The sequence below is a fragment of the Bison bison genome, unplaced genomic scaffold, assembly GCF_000754665.1.
Source record: "Bison bison bison isolate TAMUID 2011002044 unplaced genomic scaffold, Bison_UMD1.0 scf7180017864034, whole genome shotgun sequence".
Taxonomy (NCBI): Eukaryota; Metazoa; Chordata; class Mammalia; order Artiodactyla; family Bovidae; genus Bison; species Bison bison.
This window is the reverse complement of record NW_011494606.1, coordinates 5,231,426-5,239,144: the sequence shown is the minus strand read 5'-3', so window position 1 is coordinate 5,239,144 and position 7,719 is coordinate 5,231,426. Positions and strand designations below refer to the sequence as shown.

The window sequence follows — 7,719 nt, the reverse complement described above, 5'->3', positions numbered from 1 at the left end:
AAGAGAAGCCATTTTGAAAGCAACCAAGTTGCTGCCTCTTTTGTGCGGTGCCTCGCAGACTGGTTCAAGCACAGGACCTGCTTAGCACTTGTTTGCAGAGGTTGAGCTAGGATGTCCAAAGAGCAGCCTACTCTATGAGCATTTACATTTCGTCCAGGGCCCACCCCCGACAGAGCAGCACAGACAGAGAAACCAAACTGGGCAGGAAATGGGAACCGACTCGCTCAGCAGGATGAAGTGGGCCCCGGAGTCTGCAGACTCTCAACCAGCGACTGCCCCGGGAGGACAGGGTCTGAATGGAGAACACCTTCCGCTGCTCTCCTGAGCCCGCCTGGAGCTGGGCATGTAGCAGGTTTTCCGAAGTACTTGTTGAGTTAAGCTGACAGTGAGGCTATCTGTCTTGACGTCACCGCCCAGTCATGATGCCTGCTCTGAAGCTTCATCCCACAGGCCCTCTCAGCTCACATCTTGCCTTCTTAATGGTCTTTTCCTGGAACGTAACCAAAGGGTTTGGATTAGCCCAGAACCCCTGTGGCTGTGACTTTTCTGGCTTCATTACTCCCCGGAGGCTGTGGGGCCACGCACACAGCACATGCATCTACCCTGGGCCTGGAAGCCCCGCCCCATCTTTTCCTGTCCTGTAACTTCACCTCCGCTGTCTGGCCCTCTGGGACCTGGGGCCTTGCCTGCCCAGGTCCACAGAGATAGCTCTCTTGGCCTTCACCAGCTTACGTATTAATAGGTTGGCACTTGGCATGGCTATCACATCCTCCCTCTCCAGGTGACCCTGGAAGCTCTTAGAATTGGGCAGATCAGAGAGCATGCCTGGCCACTTGTAAGTGGGAGCTTCCCTGGTGGCTCAGATGGTAATCTGCCTGTGATGTGGGAGACCTGGGTTCGATCCCTGAGTCAGGAAGATCCCCTGAAGATGGCAATGGCAACCCACTCCAGTATTCTTGGGCTCCTCTGGTGGCTCAGATGGTAAAGAATCTGCCTGCAACGTGGGAGACTTGGATTCAGTCTCTGGGTTGGGAAGATCCCCTGAAGAACGCAATTGGCAACCCACCCCAGTGTTCTTGCCTGGAGAATTCCATGGACAGAGGAGCCTGGCATAGGGTTGCATAGGATCAGATACGACTGAGCGACTAACACATTCACTTTTTTCACTTTGTTGATGCTTTACTGACAATGTTGGTTTGGGTTCTACCAGGAAAGGTCAGTTTCAAACCAGAGCTTTGTCCAGTCAATGTGTGGACTGTCACTGAAGGCGGTGAGTTCCCCATGTCATTGTCACTAAAGATACGATTGCATCTGGGAGTCACATGACAGAGTCTCCACCCCCAACACAAAGGCCCCTGCCAGGGACTAGGAGCTCCCCTGCTGTCTAGACTAACCAGAAACTCATGCTCACTAACGGACAGAGAAAGAAACTTGGTGGATGATGTGGCCCATACAGTTCAAGTACATAAATACCTATGTGGTGAAAAGGCCAGACTTAACCTAGAGGATGATTCTCTCTAAGCCTTGGCCACAGTCAGAAGGGGAACCAGGGGTGCCTTTCAAATGCTGTCATATCAGCAGCTGTTTATACCACAGATAGAAAGCATGTTTCCTGCCCAAGCCTCAGCCACCTATGGACCAGCCAAGGAGCCCAAGGCAGTCAGTGTGCAAGAAAGGGCACTGACCTTGGAGTCAGCAGCCCTGGGTTGGACTCTCTTCTTGGCCATCAGTTGCCTTACCTGAGAGTGGTCATCCAAACTCTGCCAGTCTTGGTTTTCTCCTCCATTAAATAAGGTTTCACAGCTGTCTGTCAAGTTGACAGGTTGTCCTGAGTCCATCAGTTAACATTGTATTTTAGCACTTAGTCTGTATCCTCAGAGCAGGTGTGTGCTCCCCCTGGAGCAGGTGGAAGCATCTTTGTACACAGGAGAAGCTCTGTAGACATAAGTATATGAGATGTCAGTTGCCCTTAGCTTGCATCTGAGCATCACCCAGCTCTGCAATCCAGAGTCGGGCACTTGAAAGACAGGACCAGCCCTTGTGGAGGAAGGACAATACAGTTATACCCTAACATTGCTAAGGCCCCACTCTGTTCCCAGGCCCTGTGCTACGCCCTTCAAATGCGTGACCTCCTTCCAATTCGTACGTCTTTATTCTAATGGGAAAATTGAAACTCAGAGGTTTGGGGTTGAGTCCCAGAGGCCAGTGCTCATCCTTACTTGCTGTGTGACTTTGCCCTCTTGCTGGTCACTTGCCCTCTCTGAGCCTCCATCGCCCCATTTCTAGCCCACAACTGCTGCAATTCCCCATCCCACACAGCCTTGCAAATCCCCCACTGGCTGCTACACTGCATCTCCTGGCAAATCATAATTGTTACTGTGGGCTTTGCTATTAAGATGTGAGTTAGAAAGAAACATTCCTAGTTGCTGAAGTAGACATCAATAAAAGTAAACCAGGAAACAAGACGGGGCGGGGGCGGGCAGAAAATGCAAAATCAATCCCAGGGAGACCTTCACCTGCTTCGAATTTGGAGGGCATGGCCAGAGGGGAAGGAGGAGGAAAAACCAGCTCCCCACTTAGTAATCACCACTAAAGATCAACACTGGACCAAAATAGAATCCCACGTAGGAAACGATCCTGCTTCACAGCCCCGGAAAAAATTTTTTTTAACATAGAGATGCCATTTAAAGCAGAAAAAATATTTGTATGTAAAAGGAAATATTTTAGGTAGGAGTTGAATACCAAATGATTTTGGGTCTCTGCGGGGAGTAATGAGGCGTAGCAAACACACAATTCTATATGCATGTAATATTATCATCGCATGCCTCAGAAAGCTTTTAAATCACAGAAATGCAGTTAGGGACCATTGTACAAAATAAACATCCCACTTGGTGTGTTGCCTGCCCTAAGTTCCTTGATCTAGAGCGGCACTGCCAGATTTTTACAGCCCCATAAATTAACGTGGTGCTGATTTGATTGAGCTAAATTAATAAGACTTGTGCTTTGTTGCAAAATAACTATTACAGTATGTTGTGGGGACGCGCTGCCGATAAGGAAATTGCTGCCTTTAACAATCCCACTGAAGTTTCATGGAGGATTTCAAAACCGATTTTAATTAAAACAAAAGCCGATGTGTGGCAATAATGTGGGTGTTAAGGAGAGAAAATGCAAAATGTCTTTTTAAATCCATTTTAATATGTCTTAAGGACTGGATGATCGATGTGGTAAGAGCTGGCGGCTGACACCACGCTGGTACCCAGCCCGTGCTGCCTGCTTCAGCGACAGTGGCACCTCGGGCCCACCCTCAGGCTGGGTGCTGGTTCTCCACTTCCGGCTCAGGGCTCAGCTCCTGAGCTGGGGCTCCCGTGGGGAGGACTTCCTTTGCAGGTGCTTTCTTAGACCTTGGTAGAGTCCTGTTCTCCTGGCCACTCCGGACTGGAGCTGAGAGCTGCAGGGTCGTAGCCTCCAGGCCTGGCTCTGGCCCTGAAGATCGGGTTGCATCCTGCTCCCCACTCCCCACTCCTGTAACCAGCTGCCTGGGTGCTAGCAAGTGCAGAAGGTGCTGAGGAGTGGGGCTTTGAAACAAGAAACAGCTGGAGCGTGGTAGCATGAGGTCGGGCAAGTGCGTGAAATTACCGGGCCAGGGAGGCCAGGCAGGGCACCTGCAGACAGGGCAGCTGGGGCCCAGGAGGCTCAAAACGGGAGCCACTGGGGACCTTGGGGGCAGAGGAGACTCTGAATCAAGGTAGGGAGCGTGGCTGGTGTGGGGGCAGGAGTCGGCTAGACAAGCTCTATAAGTCTCAACCTCCCATTACCTCAGTTTTGTCAGCTGTAAAATGGGGATAATGATACAATTTACCTTGCCCAGCTGCCGTGAGGGTTAAATGAGGTTGGTACCTGGCACACAAATGCCTGAAAATGTTAGTTGTTGATATAGAAAAAACAACAATAACAATAGTAGCTTCCTTTTTAGGGCTTCCCTGGTAGCTCAGTCTGTAAAGAATCTGTCTGCAGTGCAGGAGACCTGGGTTTGATCCCTGGTCAGGAAGATACCCTGGAGAAGGAAATGGCAAACCACTCCAACTTCCCTAGTGGCTCAGATGGTAAAGAATCTACCTGTAATTCAGGAGACCTGGGTTCAATTCCTGGGTTGGGAAGATCCCCTGGAGGAGGGCATGGCAACCAACTCCAGTATTTTTGCCTGGAGAATCCCATGGACAGAGGAGCCTGGTGGGCTACAGTTCATGGGATTGCAAGAGTCAGATATGACTTAGCAACTAAACCACCACCACCTCACCACAGCTTCCTTTTTACTTGTCATGTTTTTAGTCAGAGATAATCAGCCCCTGACCTGGGGGTCTTGATATGCGATCTACACAATGCTAACATACAGAAGAGGCAGCCACATTTGGAGGCCCTGTGATGTCCTGGGTGCCTGTTCTGAGCAGCGTGTTCACGTGTGCTGTCTCATCGTTCTTCTCAACTGCAGGGAGGCTTGGAGGTGAAGAGATACGCAGCTGTGTCACATGGTGTCATAAGTGGTGGAATGAGATGACCCCAAAGCCCTGCTCTGATTACCAGGTCAGTGGCCTTCAACCTTCTTTGAAAAAAAATGACCCAGTATATATACACACACTAATAACTAAAGTAGAATTTTTACAAAATAATACTCTTAATTCAGAGGATGCACGTAATGTTTTTATTCTATTTCCTTTGTAAAAGAAATTGTTCATGACACTAAATTCTTAGCAGCCCACATTTACAACTCAACCTGCAGCGCAGGAAATGCTGCACACACGCGTTACCATGGGGGAGATTTTCTACGTGTTGTCTCATTCAACCATCCCACCCACTCCGGGAGTGAATGGTGGTGTGCCCATTTTATAGATGAGGACCTGAGGCTGAGGAAGGAGGGGTGATTTAGTCCCAGCCCTGACCACGCAGCCTGTGATTGCTCTGTGTGTTGGCTGCCCCCATACCACACGTCCACAGGGGAAGAGCCCTGTCTCCTGGCTCCCTCCGAGAGTCCACCCGGCACCTGACACCGAGCAGCCCCCAGTGACTGTTCATTGCATAAATGGATGGGTAGTGGGGCCAGGGCACCATTTCCCTTGGGGGCTCAGCCTCCCTCCTTGAGAAGGGGCTTCCTGTGTCTCCCCAGAAGCAGAACTGGCTTGACCTCAGAGGCCTCTCCAGGTCAGAGGTTGCAGCTGAGAGAACTGGAAACACTTTGAGGGAGAGAAGAGAGCTGGGCCCTCACAGGGGGCTGTTGCAGCCCACCACCTGGGGGCCCGTGAGGAGTGGTGGGAGCCTCCCTAGTGGAGGAGCAAGGTGTGACCCTTCAGAGGAGGCAGACAGGAAAGTTTATGGAAGAGCAGAGAACTCAGTTGTCTCCAGGAGCCCGTGGGGAGGAGGGGTCACGTCCACATCGTTATAGGATGGAGGCTGAAGAGGCCTCATCCGCTTCTGAGGGGACAGTTCCAAGGCAGGAGCAGCAGCCTCCACTGGATGTTTGCCCTTAAACACTGAGGGAACTTGGTCTGCCCATTGACTCCACCGGCCAGGATTGAGACTGAACCACAGAATCGTAAAGATGCAGACATTGTCTGGGTCTGGTGGAGGCCCAGGGGAGGGGGTGGAGTGGGGAGTGGGCGGCAGAAGTGTGTCCTAAGTGCTGGGAGTCAGCTACAGGCGGGGGGCAGATGCATCAGAGCCATGTCTCACAGCCCCTGGGAAGAAGACGGAAAGAAGAATGAACTGCGAGTGGACAAGGCCTCCTAAGGGGCTATCCAGGCCTCCGGGCCCAAGGCTCCTTCCCCACAGGGAAATTTTCACCTCCCTTTGCCAGGGACACTAGTTCCTTGGCTGTTTCTTCCTTGGGTTTTATCCTGAAGAGGCTGTTCTGTTTTGTTGCAGATTCCCTTTGCCCCAGCACCAAAGCAGAGGAGACCCAGAAGGATAAGCCAGAGCATCGGAGAGCTGGGTTCCCACCCCAACAATAAGGTAAGAGCACCCCATCTGTACCCTCACCACACCATGGCTGCCTCATTCTGAGGCCTCAAACATACCTATGCTGCATGCTCAGTCATGTCTGACTCTTTGTGACCCCATGGACTGTAGCCCACCAGGCTCCTCTGTCCATGGGGATCCTCCAGGCAAGAATACTGGAGTGGGCCGCCATTTCCTTCTCCAGGGGATCTTCCTGACCCAGGGATCGAACCTGAGTCTCCTGCATTGGCTGGTGGATTCTTAACCACTGAGCCACCTGAAACAAACCTATACCAGTGGACTTTGGGGTCCAGGGTCGTTTCCTTTGATTCGCCTCATAGCAGAATGATGAATCTCGCCATTTTGAAGTCAGAATACCTGAATCTAAATCCCACCTCAGCTCTTTCCTGGTTGGGCAACATTGGGCGAATGATTTCAGCCTCTGAACCTTAGTTTATCCACCTTGGGATAATAATAGTCCTTACCTTCCTTTTGAAGGAATGATGCTAAAGCTGAAACTCCAGTACTTTGGCCACCTCATGCGAAGAGCTGTCTCATTGGAAAAAACTCTGATGCTGGGAGGGATTGGGGGCAGGAGGAGAAGGGGATGACAGAGGATGAGATGGCTGGATGGCATCACTGACTCGATGGATGTGAGTCTGAGTGAACTCCGGGAGTTGGTGATGGACAGTGAGGCCTGGCGTGCTGCGATTCATGGGGTCGCAAAGAGTCGGACACGACTGAGTGACTGAACTGAACTTACCCTACAGGGCTGTTGTGAGGATTAAATGACCCCGTGCAGATGAAGCAATGGCACCTACCAAGCACTGACAAGAGGTAGAATTCCCATTTTTATTTTCTTCATCCCTCACATGTACAGTGACGAGGGTCTCAGTAAGATTCATGCTAGGGCCTGGAGTTGGGGCTGAGATAAAGTCCTACATAAGGCAAGCGCCTGCCTTCAAGCAGCTGAGTGCCAGGGAACCAGAGAGATGGTGAAAAGCTGAAGAAGCCCTGCTCTGGGATACTGCTCACGTGGCTGCAGGGTGTGGCTGGGTTTCCTCATGGGCGGGGTGACTTACATGGATGGTTGTGGTCTGGGGACTTGGGAGGTGGCAACCCCCACCTCCCTCTGCTGCCTGTTGAACAGTGCTTGCTTGCTTTCTTCTAAAATATGTTATTTATTTCTTCATTTGGCTCACTGGGTCTTAGTTGCGGCACGCGGGATTTTAGCTGCAGCATTGTGGGAAATCTTCTGGCTGTGCCCTGAGAACTCTTAGTTGTGGCATGTGGGATCTAGTTTCCTGACCAGGGGTTGGACCTGGCACCTTCACTGGGAGTGAGGAGTCTTAGCCACTGGTTCACCAGGGAAGTCCCCAGCCCTTGTTTTCTGCTTTCTGCTGCGCTCTAGAACCCTAGAGACTCACACCCAGGTCTTCAGCCTCCAGATCAGTGCTTCCCCTAAGAAGCCAGGAAACCAAGCTCCTCGGTCTCCTTCTTGCTGCTGCACCCATTTGCCAGCCCAGACAGCGCAACAGAAGGAACCCCATGCCTATCAAGTCGGTGCTCTTCTCCTGTAGCTGCGGAGACTGAGGACTGGTCGGGAAATTAGCTCGGGCCCTGCAGGGACGCCATCAGACCCCACTAGGACCCGGTCCCCTGACTCCCAGACTGGGGCTCCTTCCGCCAGCTCACAGCACCCCCTGTGCCCCTCTGCCTGCTGCACTGGGA

General features: G+C 51.7%; 1 long non-coding RNA gene across 1 annotated transcript in view; it reads left to right on the top strand.

The window, feature by feature from the left end:
* Positions 1–6,814, top strand: part of LOC104984672 — a 63,210-nt gene extending 56,396 nt beyond the window's left edge. Inside the window, exons 5-7 of the long non-coding RNA XR_824774.1 lie at positions 4,490–4,581; positions 5,917–6,003; positions 6,759–6,814. This is a non-coding gene — a long non-coding RNA (uncharacterized LOC104984672). The remainder of the gene's footprint in view (positions 1–4,489; positions 4,582–5,916; positions 6,004–6,758) is intronic.
* Positions 6,815–7,719: the final 905 nt, after the last annotated feature.